This window comes from Alligator mississippiensis, chromosome 8 (genome assembly GCF_030867095.1).
Source record: "Alligator mississippiensis isolate rAllMis1 chromosome 8, rAllMis1, whole genome shotgun sequence".
In the NCBI taxonomy this organism is placed as follows: Eukaryota; Metazoa; Chordata; order Crocodylia; family Alligatoridae; genus Alligator; species Alligator mississippiensis.
The window spans coordinates 63,457,109-63,468,928 of record NC_081831.1 but is presented as its reverse complement, the minus strand read 5'-3'; the positions used below and the strand labels follow the sequence as shown (position 1 = coordinate 63,468,928).

The following is an 11,820-nucleotide window of genomic DNA, read 5'->3' as shown; positions in this document are numbered from 1 at the left end:
GTCTGACCCCCTGCCATGGGCAGGAAAATATGCTGGGGTCAAATGACCCCAGCAAGGTGATTATCTAGCCTCCTTGTGAAGACCACCAGGGTAGGAGCGTGTACCACTTCCCTTGGAAGTTGGTCCCAGATCCTAGCCACCCTGACTGTGAAGTAGTGCTTCCTGATGTCTAGTCTGAACCTACTCTCAGTCAATTTACGGCTGTTATTCCTAGTTACTCCTGGTAGTGCTTGGGGGAACAGGGACTATTAATGGAATGTGAAGGTGATTGGGCTAATTTGGCTAAGGTGAGTGATTGTACAAATGTAAATTAACATCAGTGGTAGGAAGTAAAATCAGATTATTACCCTTTTTTTACCTCAAGAATCTATGGTCTTACTAGTACAAGAGACAAGTAACTATTAAACATGCATTTCCTGAGAGTGTTTCCCTTTCAGGTTTTGTGTGATGGTGGTTAGGTCACTGCAGGCTCATGTTTTACTCTATATCAACAAAGGCAGAGAAGGAGCAGCAAATACACCTCAGCATATTCCAGTCCCATCCCTTTATTAAAGCCATCAATGATACATGGTGACCTTTCTTTTTCAAGGATCCCTGAAGACTGGCTGTTCTTTCTGGAGACCTTGATAAGGCGTTGCGTGCCAAGCAGAATAAGCAGGAAGGAGTAGTGTGTGTTGTCACTCGGCTACTCGCTGTCCTCTTTGTTGATTGCACAGGTCCATTTAAAATCTGACTCAGCTTTGCACTTTTCCATTGGCACGTTGCTAGAAGGAGTCAGGTCGTAGGCCGTGCTGAGAGGTTTTTTTCCCCCTTGCCCTGCATAGTTATTAATTTAATGGATACATTTACACAAGGTGGCAGCTGTTGTTTTCAACTTTAATACAGAGCTGCTTTCTCTCAGGGAGTCTTTGTCCCCACACAGAGTGTGTAGGGAAAGAATGCTATACCGTAGGCATCCTGCAATATTTTTACAACATCTTACTGTTCTGCTCTTTCGAAGAACTCTAAATTTTGAAGATTTGCCAAAGGGTAACTTGTTTTGTTTTTTTCTAATGTCATATGTTTGAAAATGTTTACAATTTTCCCTTTTAGTTGCTCGTATGCAGATATGATTTAGGATTTTAGGCTTGGTTGCAAGGGTTAAAGGCAATAAACTTTAATTGTTAGAGAAGAAAACTTTTTTCTCACTCTCTCTCCTGTGCACACATGTTTGTGTGCACGCACACGCACACATGCGCATGCAGACACTGTACAAATGTGTGTTCATAATGAACAAAGTTTGTGTTTTCATGCAAATAAGAAAGAAAGGAAATAAAAGTAATGTGCTCTAAAACCGGGCTCTCTTCTAACAGGGTTGCCTTATACAGCCTTCTTGGAAGCTTTGGTTTCTCCACCTGAACCACAGCCATGTGATACCTAGGACACCAGAGAACAAGAAAAATGAGAAGACAAGTGTGTTTGCCTGTAGAGCATCGTACACAGCAGGCTTACCTGGGTATGTGCATTCCTTTACATTTCAAACAGTTCTCTAGACAATTTAATTTAAAGCTCCATTACACTCTCAAAATACCCATTTGTGTCTCATTCAGAAATGATTTTCTTTCCCCCCATGAACCAATTTGAGGTTTTGCTTTCCTGGAAAACAAAGTTGACAGATTATATCAATTTATTACAGTTTGCACATGTTAAACGGGTGAATTTCCATCTTAAGTATGTATGAAAACTGATGTATTAAAAGCCAACCATTAGGCAGTGGTGGGAGTGAGTTATTGCACCTTCACTGATATGTGAATAAAAGCCCTGATAAATCCAATAGATCTGAGAATTCAGGTTTCACTGGGGATAGTCTTACCCCCTGGCTCCCCTTGTAGCTATAGAGTTCTCTAAAGATAGCAGAACCAAAGCAGTTCCTTTGCTCCAGAAGTCAGTCAGAATGTAAAGAGTCTATGCAGCAAATGGGATCACCCCCACTCCCCCCAAACCTCTCCAGATGAGATCCTGCCACCACAGCTAATAGAGGGAGGTTGGGTGTTAGGAAGACTGGAAGATCCATGCCTGTGCAGTTTCAGGGGTTACTACACAGGCAGTGGCACTGCTGTCACGTGGTGTTCCTTTAAGAAGGGCAGTGGTATCAGATATAAAGTACTAGGGAAAGGAGCACAAGGTCTTAGAATATGTTGATACAAATAGGACTGTAAATAGTCTGGGGGAGAGGCCCCATCTCTTTTATTCTATTTGGTTTTCAGTGTCCATGATTCATATGGGAGGATTCCTTCCTCACAAGCCCTGTAGGAAGGCTGTGTCTGCACACAGTGGTTTTGGCACATTGTGAAGAACATGATTATGAGAAACTATTGAATCTGTTTAGGATTTTTATTTAGATTCACTGCTTGGCAGAAAACAGTGCATCATAGATGTTAGAATCAAGGTCCAAGTACTCTCTCATTCTGTTATGTTTTCATTGTGGGACCTCTGATTTATTTCATCTGTAAAATGGTATTGTAGGGGTTAATTTTGGGGTATGCGCTGCCCAAAATTTGCATACTCTAAGATCCTCTAATACAGTGGTCCTCAACCCCTGGCTTGCAGATCACATGTTGTCTGGGAATCCCTTCAATATTGCTTGTAGCCACAATAAATTAAAAAAATAACACTGAGATTGCCAGGGAGAGCAAAGTATGATTATGTCTTGGGCTATCAAGGTTGTGGATCCCAGCTTTAAGGGAGCATGCTAGAAAAAAAATAATTATTTTGCTATTGGTAGTCATTCAGTAACATGATGTCGTGTTTTCCTCTATCGATTCTTCCTCATTCTTCAGGGTGATTTGACTTTTAGACTGTTATATCCAGGGAAAATACAGTGCTTCTGGGTTGGCTCTCAGGTCAGTGGTGTCCTGCTGATAGTGGTGGTAATGAAGGTGTGCAGCTTCTACAGAGAACCAAACTGATCAGCCTTGTTAACTGCCTTGAAGGGAGGCAAGTTTTTTGGTAGCCAGGTAAAAAGTGGTGTTGCTACTATAGTCTCTTGCACCACATTACAGTACACACAAGGGCTAAGTACAGACATTCAAAAAGCCCCTGGTGGAAGCACTCTAACTATTGCATTTCATTTAGTATTATAAGTTAGAGTGGAAATGAAATGAACAGACATTCGCTGTTTGGTAGAGGGGGCTCAGTGCCTGCCTGCCCTGGTCAAGGCGACTGTCAGCAGTGGCTGGGGAGGAAAGGAAGGAAATGAAGCCCCCTGTGCTGTGAGAGCCCTGTCACAGCTTGCTTGCTGGGGTCTTGTGGGGGGGGGGGGGCAGGTCCATGCGGCAGGGGGCTCCCTCCCCGCTGCATCAGCCTCTTGACAGCTGCAGCCTAGAGCTGCAGTGTAGTGTTGCCCAGCTGGCTTTTCACCATGCCAAGACCTGGGGCGAGGGGGAAGGGAGCCCCCCTTGCTGCACAAGACCCTCATCACAGTTTGCTGGCTGGGGTCTCAGGAGGGGGGCCAAGATGAGTCCACAAGGCATGGGGGCTCCCTTCCCCCCCCATCCCCAGTTCCTGGTGAAGCAAGGAGCTGGTCATGCAGCCTGTGCTGCAGCTTCTGGCTGCCTTTGTCAGGAGACTTGGGTGTGGGGGGAAGCCCCTCAGCTGTGTGGACCCAGCCCAGCTTCCCCAAGACCCCAGCCAACAAGCAGCGGCAGGGGGGGACCCTTGTGGTGTGGGACTTCATTTTCCCACTCCTGCAACTCATGTCTCCTAACAAGGGCAACAAGAAGCTGCAGTACAGGGCTGCCTGGCTGGCTTTTCACTGGGCTGGGAACTGGGGCTGAGGAAGGGAGTGGGAAACAGAGCCTATCTGTCACATGGACCAGTCCCAGCCCCCACCAAGACCTGAGCCTACAAGCTTGGGGGTCAGGGGGATCTGCGCAGCAGTGAGACTCCATTTCTTGCCCCCCACACCTGTGCCATAGTTCCTGGTACAGTGGAAAGTATCAAAGCTAGGAGCTGCAGCTGGTGCAATGGAGCTTCTCTGCCATGTGGATCCCACCGAAGCTTGTGGTCATGAGCCTTGGTGATGGCCTGGCTGGGTCTATGTGGAAGAGAGGCTTCGTTCCCCCACACCCCACCTGGCTGCACAGGGAAGAGATGGAGCTTTTTTTGTCTTCTCTCTGTGACAGCCTGGAGGCAGGGCTAGGCTAGTGTTCTCCTGGAGCAGATGAACACCAGCAAAGGTTAGAAAGCCACCCAGCGAGGGGCTCCTGGGATGGCAGCAGAATGCGTCTGTCCCAGAGGGACACAAATGGAGGTCCCGGAACACCCTCCCATGGCGGGACCAGAGGCTGGGGTGAGCTGGGGTGTAGGGAAGGTGGAGCCCCAAGAACACCTGCAAAGGACAGCATCCAATCCACAAGATTCTGCGAGGGAGAGTCCCACTACTGAAGGGAAGATTAAGTCGTGGCAGGCGACTATCAGGGCTTCCCTCAGGAATGAATGCAGCCCACCACCCAAGAGTGGGCGTGCACTCTAAGGCCACTAGGGAGCGCCTATACGAGACCAGATGGGTGCAGCGTCCTACACTGAAGTGCAATGGATGTGGTACAAACGTTCAAAACAGTGCTTTAATTTAAAGCACTTTAGTCTAATATCACATCCATTGAGAGTTAACTTAGAGCAGGTTCTGCCATTTTTGAAGAACTTTAGGTGCTGAGAACATCTGTTCTGTTATGGCTTAATACGCATTTAACCAAGCACACTAGGAATGGTATTTCTCCTAAAAAAAACAACTAAAGGCCATATCCTCCTCTGGGCTTTATTAAAGAAAATCTGCAGTATCTCTAATCAGTGGATTGCATTTTAATTTACACCAGTATAATGGATCTGGCCCAAAGGTGTTGAAAGGTAGCGAGGCAGCATTTATATTTAGCTACATGTTTCTGTCCTGCATGATAGGAAGAATATTTAAAACAGACCCCATATAATTCTGCTTTCATTGTGTGACTAATTTCTATAGCTATGTTAATTAAATTCTGCAGCAGTTTGGTGACTAAGAACTAAATTGCTTGGCAGAATAATGGAAAGAAAAAGGAAGCTGGTGAAGGGTTTAAATATGGCAGATTTCACTGAATGCCAGAGTATCAAGTACAATACAATGAAACAAAGTTCCTATCAGAACAATAGCTAAGGAATTTAATATATTGCTAGTCGGTATTAGCTGCTGCTTAATCTCCTTAAAGGCACTGTGCTTTTGTCTGCTTGGATGCTAGACTCCATCTTGCCCAAGCTACAATTTGCTTTTGACCCTAAGCCACCAGTTTGTATGAAACACAGGCAAATAAGAGTTGGGCTGTTCTTGTATATTTACTTATTTCACTTCCATGATATCAGAAGCAAACTGTTGAAATATGCAGTTAAGTTTCCAGTTAAAATGAGAGCAGTGTTTATGATTTGTGCATGTGTTCTAACAATCATAAAGTTTTGAGTGAATGATTACTTTGCTAAACTTGTATTAGATGGAAACAATTTGGTGCTCTCTCTCCGCAGGCTGTAAAGTCATAAAAATTAGGTGGTTATAACTTATAAAATAATTGTTTATTCTTCAATATGGATTTGAAGCACTCAGTGACTCAAGGCCTCAAGGAGTTTTTGAAGACCCTGTTAAAGAAAGATCTCTATCTGATTTAATCAAGCCAGGGACCCTGTTTGAAGGTTGACCAATTAAAAGCACCATATTTAAATATAGAGGTTTTAATGGGAACCTCCAAGGACTCATGAATAGGCATCTTGGACACCCACTGTCTTCTTAGCTCAAGTACTAGCTGCCTCATCTCCTTTTACTCATGTTTCTCTTTTTATAATTTACAGCAACTCAGGCAGAGCCTAGAGGCTCTAACAAGTGCAGTTACATAATTTGTGGTCTAGAAAGCCTAACAGGGAAATTAATTCAGTCAGCATTTTGACATTAATTGGAAAACATTTGATCCCAGGCCTCTAACTGGGCAGACTGGAGATCAAGGTCAAAATCATCCTTGGTGTATGTGGATGTATATGCATTGGCTGCAGAACTTAAATCCTTGCATTACAGGTGGAAATTGCTTCAGTTGTAACCCCTAACATAACCTCTCAACCACAGCACTCTTCTCATGTCAGACCTATTTGTGATAAATCTGCCAACCCCCCTCCTCCTCATGGGTCTCTGAGGCCATTGAAAGAGATTAATTTTGAGGAGCTGGGGCTTGATTTAAGAAGAAAGGGTATTCACAATCATGAGGGAAAGGGAAGAGGGGTGAGCAGTGAGAAGAATAACTGGCTTCCTTCCTCTCCCTGAAATCTGCCCTTTTCCTTATTTGCTTGTATAGATACTAGAAGATACCACTATATGGGTTCTGTAGCCAGCATGGAGCACCTTCATTTGTGAATCCCAAAGTACTTCATGATCATTAAGTTTCAGAACATGCCTGCAAGGTTTTGATATCCCTGCAAGATGTGAAGGGAGAGTATAGAGAGGTAAAGGGGCAGATTTTCAAATGGCTTAAATGAAACTGTGCTTCAGGTTTCCATAAAAGTTACTGCAATGTTGCATGGTGAGCAGGGGAACACAGATTCACTGATTACCTAAGTTCATTGCATGTGCAGCCATAAGTGTGCATACATCTTGCCTACTTAGCTCAACTTAAACTTCCTGAAAACTGGTTCACAGCCTATTAGTGGCTCTGCTGGGAAAAGAACAAGTTCTGAGTCTGGCAGCAAAAAATCTCTCTCGGGTTCCTTTACGTTCAAAGTTTGCCTGTGTTCAAGTTTGACCCACGTGGGTGAATCAGTTGTGATTCACTCAAAATTTGTTGATGCAAATATTCAATCTCCATTCTACTGTGTGACGAGAGGGGCAAAGATCAGGTCTGCTGACCTTTGGGGAAAGGTCTTGTCCGGTTCAAAGGGGTGGATAGTTCCAATTTATGGGTCTTTGGATGTCCTGCTTCATGTTGCCACAGAACATTGTTTTAATGCAAACCAGAGCCATTGGCTCAGATGACTTGGAACTGAACCTGGAAGCAATGGGTAATGGTGGGAAAAACATTTGTCTGGTCCTTCCAAACCTAAAGGTACAACCTAGTTCTGATCAGAAACAAGCAAACCAAATGGACTGCAAATTGGCTGAAGGGTTGTACTCAGAGGGTGGTGGTGGACGGGTCATATTTGACCTGGGGGGAAGTGGGCAGTGGAGTCCCCCAAGGCTCAGTCCTTGGGCCCGCACTGTTCAATTTCTTTATCAGCGATTTGGACAACGGGGTGAAAAGCAACCTGTTTAAATTTGCTGATGATACCAAAATTTGGGGTGAAGTGGGCATGCTAGGAGGGAGGGAAAGACTGCAGCAAGACCTGGAAAGGTTGCAGGGGTGAGCTAACAAAAACAGGATGTGTTTCAATACTGACAAGCTCAGGGTGCTGCACTTGGGCAGTAGTAACCAGCAGCACACTTATACTCCCTTCTTGAGAGCACGGAGGCAGAAAGGGATCTTGGAGTCATTATTGACTCCAAGATGAACATGGGCTGACAATGCGAGGTCACGGTCAGCAGGGCTAACCGGACCCTATCGTGTATCCACAGGTGCATCTCAAGTAGGGCCAAGGAGGTGATCCTCCCCCTCTACGTGACACTGGTCAGGCCACAGCTGGAGTACTGTGTCCAGTTCTGGGCACCCCACTTCAAGAGGGATGTGGACAACATTGAGAGGGTCCAGAGGAGGGCCACCCGTATGATCCGGGGACAGCAGGGCAGACCCTAAAATGAGAGGCTACGGGACCTGAACCTGTTCAGCCTTCACAAGAGAAGGCTGAGGGGGGACCTGGTGACTGTCTATTAACTCACTAGGGGGGACCAGAAGGGTTTGGGGGAGACCTTGTTTCCCCTGGTGCCCCCCAGGATAACAAGGAATAACGGCCACAAGTTGTTGGAGAGTAGGTTTAGATTAGACATCCATAAGAACTACTTCACAGTCAGGGCAGCTAGGATCTGGAACCAACTTCCAAGGGAGGTGGTGCTGGCTCCTATCCTGGGGGTCTTTAAGAAGAGGCTTGATGCCTACCTGGCTGGGGTCATTTAAGCCCAGTTTTCCTCCTGCCCAGGTCGGGGGTCGGACTTGAAGATCTACAGGGTCCCTTCCGACCCTACTTCTATGATTCTATGATATGATTCTATGATTTCTAATGCAGCTCAGAAAGTTTAGCTCAGTTCTGGTCCTGCCTCCCAGTTGCCAGTTCTAACTGCTGGCCTACAGCACCTTTCTAGTCAAACATCTAGTTGGATATGACCCAGAGTCCTACAGCCTCCATCAAAGGCTGTAAACATGTTCTGCTGTAGATGAAAACAGCAGTTCCTTTCTATCAGCTGGCATGCCTGTGACTAGAATCCAGAAGTAGTTAGAGCCACAATCATATGCTCAGCTGTTCCAGGAGACATGCAGCTATCAGTCTGTTCCACTGAGGAAATGTATTTTTATGATCAGGTAAAATGTGTTGGGAATCGTGTTTCTAGGATGACAGTAAATTGCAACAGGGCTGTAAGACTGGGGCAAACCAGTTGGATAGTGCTGAGATACAGTTCAGCTCCGATCTTGCTTGAATCTTTTATAGAATCCATAAAAAATTAGGGTTGGAAGGGACCTCAGGAAATCATCTAGTCCAACCCCCTGTTCAAAGCAGGAGCATCCCCAACTTTTCTTTTAAAGGGAATTTTATGCTGGAAACCAGAACCAGCCCAACAGTCCTGGACCAACAGACCAGGTTCAGCAGGGGCTACAGAAAGGCAAACATCCTTCTTTAAAAATCTAGTGAGGGTGCAAGGACGTGAAAGATCCTTGACTTGTTCAGTGTTTGACCTCCCAAGAGTTGAAAGCAACCAGGGAGCTGGTTTTGAGGATGTGCTGTGGTACCTCAAAGGACTGTTAATGCTGGAAAGAAAAACCTGGTTTTAAGTCCTATGACTTGACTCTTTCAATAATCCCTAGTTTCTGAGCTGCCTTTCCTTTACATTCCAGCTCTGCTTGTGTCCCAGGCCAATGCTGAGCTCTATCTCATGTCTGTTCCTTTCAATTAGTGGCAGGCAGCACCTGCACTCTGTCACAGGGTGTGGGGCAAACCTTATGAGCCAAACCCCCCTGAACTCTGAGGGTGTTGGGAATGCTCTCACAGGCACAGTAGAGCTATGACAGTGGGGCAGGGGCAGGAAGAAAGCAAAGGAGAAAGCAGGTAGAGATAGGAGGACCCAGCTGGGGAGTCTTCCCATAGTGTACTATTGGCATTGCAATAGAGAAGGATTTTTGGACCATGAGTGCTGGCCAGATGGCTGGGGAAGCAGAAATGACCAGACCCAAATTGACAGTGATGCCACTTGCCATTTAGTTTTCTATGCACACTGGGCCTCAAAGACAGCTGTGATGTAAGAAGGCCACAGTGCACCATTAAGGGACCGCTGGAAACCTAGATGACAGATTTTCCCATATTTTAAACAGACTTGTTTTCCATTTTTGAGGGGAGGGTCAGATTGATCCTTTTATCCAAATCACCTCCTTCCTTCCAAAGTTAAGGAAAGATGCCCAGTTGAGATGTCACTTTGTTGTTTAACCTAAAACCCCATGTATCTGCCACCATGGATTGGGAATTTCAGGTACACTTTGTGCATCTTGCGTAAGGAGTGACTTCAGGATCAGGTCAGAAATGTCATAATTTGCTGCTGAAATCTCTCTCTGTAGCTTTGTCACTGTAAAAAGGAGAAAAAACTTGTGTGGTTGCAAACACTGCTCTTCTGAGATGTTAATACCACAGCAAGTCTACAGTAGGACAAGCCAGATGTTTTGGTGCACTTACATTTAATTTGCACCATGCTGGGAATTACCTGTAGATGTTCACTGCTTCTTAGCTTCTGGGATGTTGGGGGTCACAGTGTGGGAATGGGACCTCTTTTCATTCACAAGGCAGTTGCACATGATGGTTTTCCCTTAAACCATGCACTAGAATAGAGATGACTGATATGGACAGAGTGCCAGTCAGGTATAGGAAGGTCACAGGCTCAATTCTCTCTTCAGCTTGGTCGAGGCAGCTTGCCTATGACATAGTTGGACTGTCCAAGACATGTCCTAGTTTTAATGCCTTTTAATGTCAAACTGATCCCAACAGGGCTCTTTTTAAAAAGACTTAATAAATGAAAGCAGCTGTCTCCCTTCCCCACCCTGGATGCTTTTCCATCTCTGAGCACTTTGTAGGTCATGCATGGGCCCACAATTCTTAGCCCAGATTCACATTTTAATGTAATTAGATTGTCATCTCTATCTCTATCTTAATTAAATGACAAGCCAGCATGGGCAGATAGGAAACTTAACATTGCTGCGCTGCCAGCTCCAGAGAGGAGACCCAGGCGATTCATATGAACTGGACAGTTTATTATTAGCTTTTATTTCCTTAAAGAGATCACAGGTTTTGGGGTTTTTTTTTACTATTACCAAATGGAAAAAACACTGTTGTGAATGAAGAGCTGTGTGCATGTTCCCCAGGCCTGGATAGGGACAAAGCCCCACTTGATTTATTCTGGGAAGTTGCTGACTTCCCAGGATGGCCAGGTGGTTGAATTTGGCTCAGGTGGATCTCCTGTTGTTTGAGGAGGCAGAAAGCCTGATGCATTGTGTGCAGGGAAATCAGAACAAGCAAAAAATGAATCTCTTTGGTTCTTCCTAGTGGACATGTGGCCACCTGCTACATTGTTTGACCCAAATCAATGCAGTTGATGGCCCAGAGGGACAGGTGTCAGTCAGGAGTGCTGTGTAGGAAGGCCCATGGTCTGAATAACAAGCAGGGCTACGTGTTCAGGGTTAAAGCCACTCGTAGAGAGTGACAGGGGTGGAAAACAGGCTTCAGCACAAAGAAGGAAAGAACTTCAACAGAGGGGAAAGTGTCGAGCCTTTCAGAAGAAGGGGAGGAAAAGAGAAAATATGTGCAAAGGGTCTCAGTTATTTGGAGTCTTCAGAGAGATTCTGGAGCTCAAGTGCCCCTTTGAGGCATGATGTTTAAATTTATTAAAGTCTCTGCATGTTTCAGTTGTCACCAAGCACGGAGGAAGAGCAGCTGGGGCTAGAGCATTACCTTGATAACTGAGAGCAGCTAAAATTCCCACACTCCAAGTTGGGTACCTGCTATTACTAATGGTATTGATACCCATTCACTGAACATAGCAAGGGAAGTTCAGCCAGCTCTTCTACTTGCCCTCCCCAGCTTCACTGATAGTGTGTGGGTGATTAAGTCACAAGACCTCAGCCCTCATCCAAGCCACAAGATCCTGTGGAAGCAAGGTTAGCTACAGGATTGTTCTAGTCCAGCCTGACATGGTGCTCAGACTGACACCTGTACGCTACCTATGCTGGAACCCATGTCTCCTTCGGGTTCTGAGAGAGACAGGAATGAAGCTGCAGGGTTTCCTCGGTATTTCGAATCATTATACATTTATGGGTAAAATGTAGGCAGTTCTCCCCTCCCCCCATTCATTTTCAAACAGCTCAATACAATCCCCTTTTCCTTTTCCCCACACTGAGCTCTGTACAAAAGCTGAATTTTAAAATCATTTCCATACCTTTGGTCACATTGGGCTTTGCAATAGAAACAAACAGCTGGAGGCAGCAATTAGCTCAAATTTACCTGAAAGCAGAACCTCACCTTATGCCATGAATGATTTCCAAGTGCTTTGTGCCTGGGAGAAGACTGAAATGCTCTTGCAGAGGAAGAGCCAGCCGCTCTGTGAGTTGGAGGCTCAGATGTCCTCAGGCCAGGGCTTCCTTTCACTTTTCACAA

The 11,820-nt window shown here is 45.5% G+C and overlaps 1 long non-coding RNA gene across 1 annotated transcript in view; it reads left to right on the top strand.

Moving 5' to 3' along the window:
* The first annotated feature begins 1,356 nt into the window (after nucleotides 1-1,356).
* LOC109283254 (uncharacterized) overlaps nucleotides 1,357-11,820 on the top strand; it is a 106,755-nt gene continuing 96,291 nt past the window's right edge. The window contains exon 1 of the long non-coding RNA XR_009463985.1: nucleotides 1,357-1,495. This is a non-coding gene — a long non-coding RNA (uncharacterized LOC109283254). The remainder of the gene's footprint in view (nucleotides 1,496-11,820) is intronic.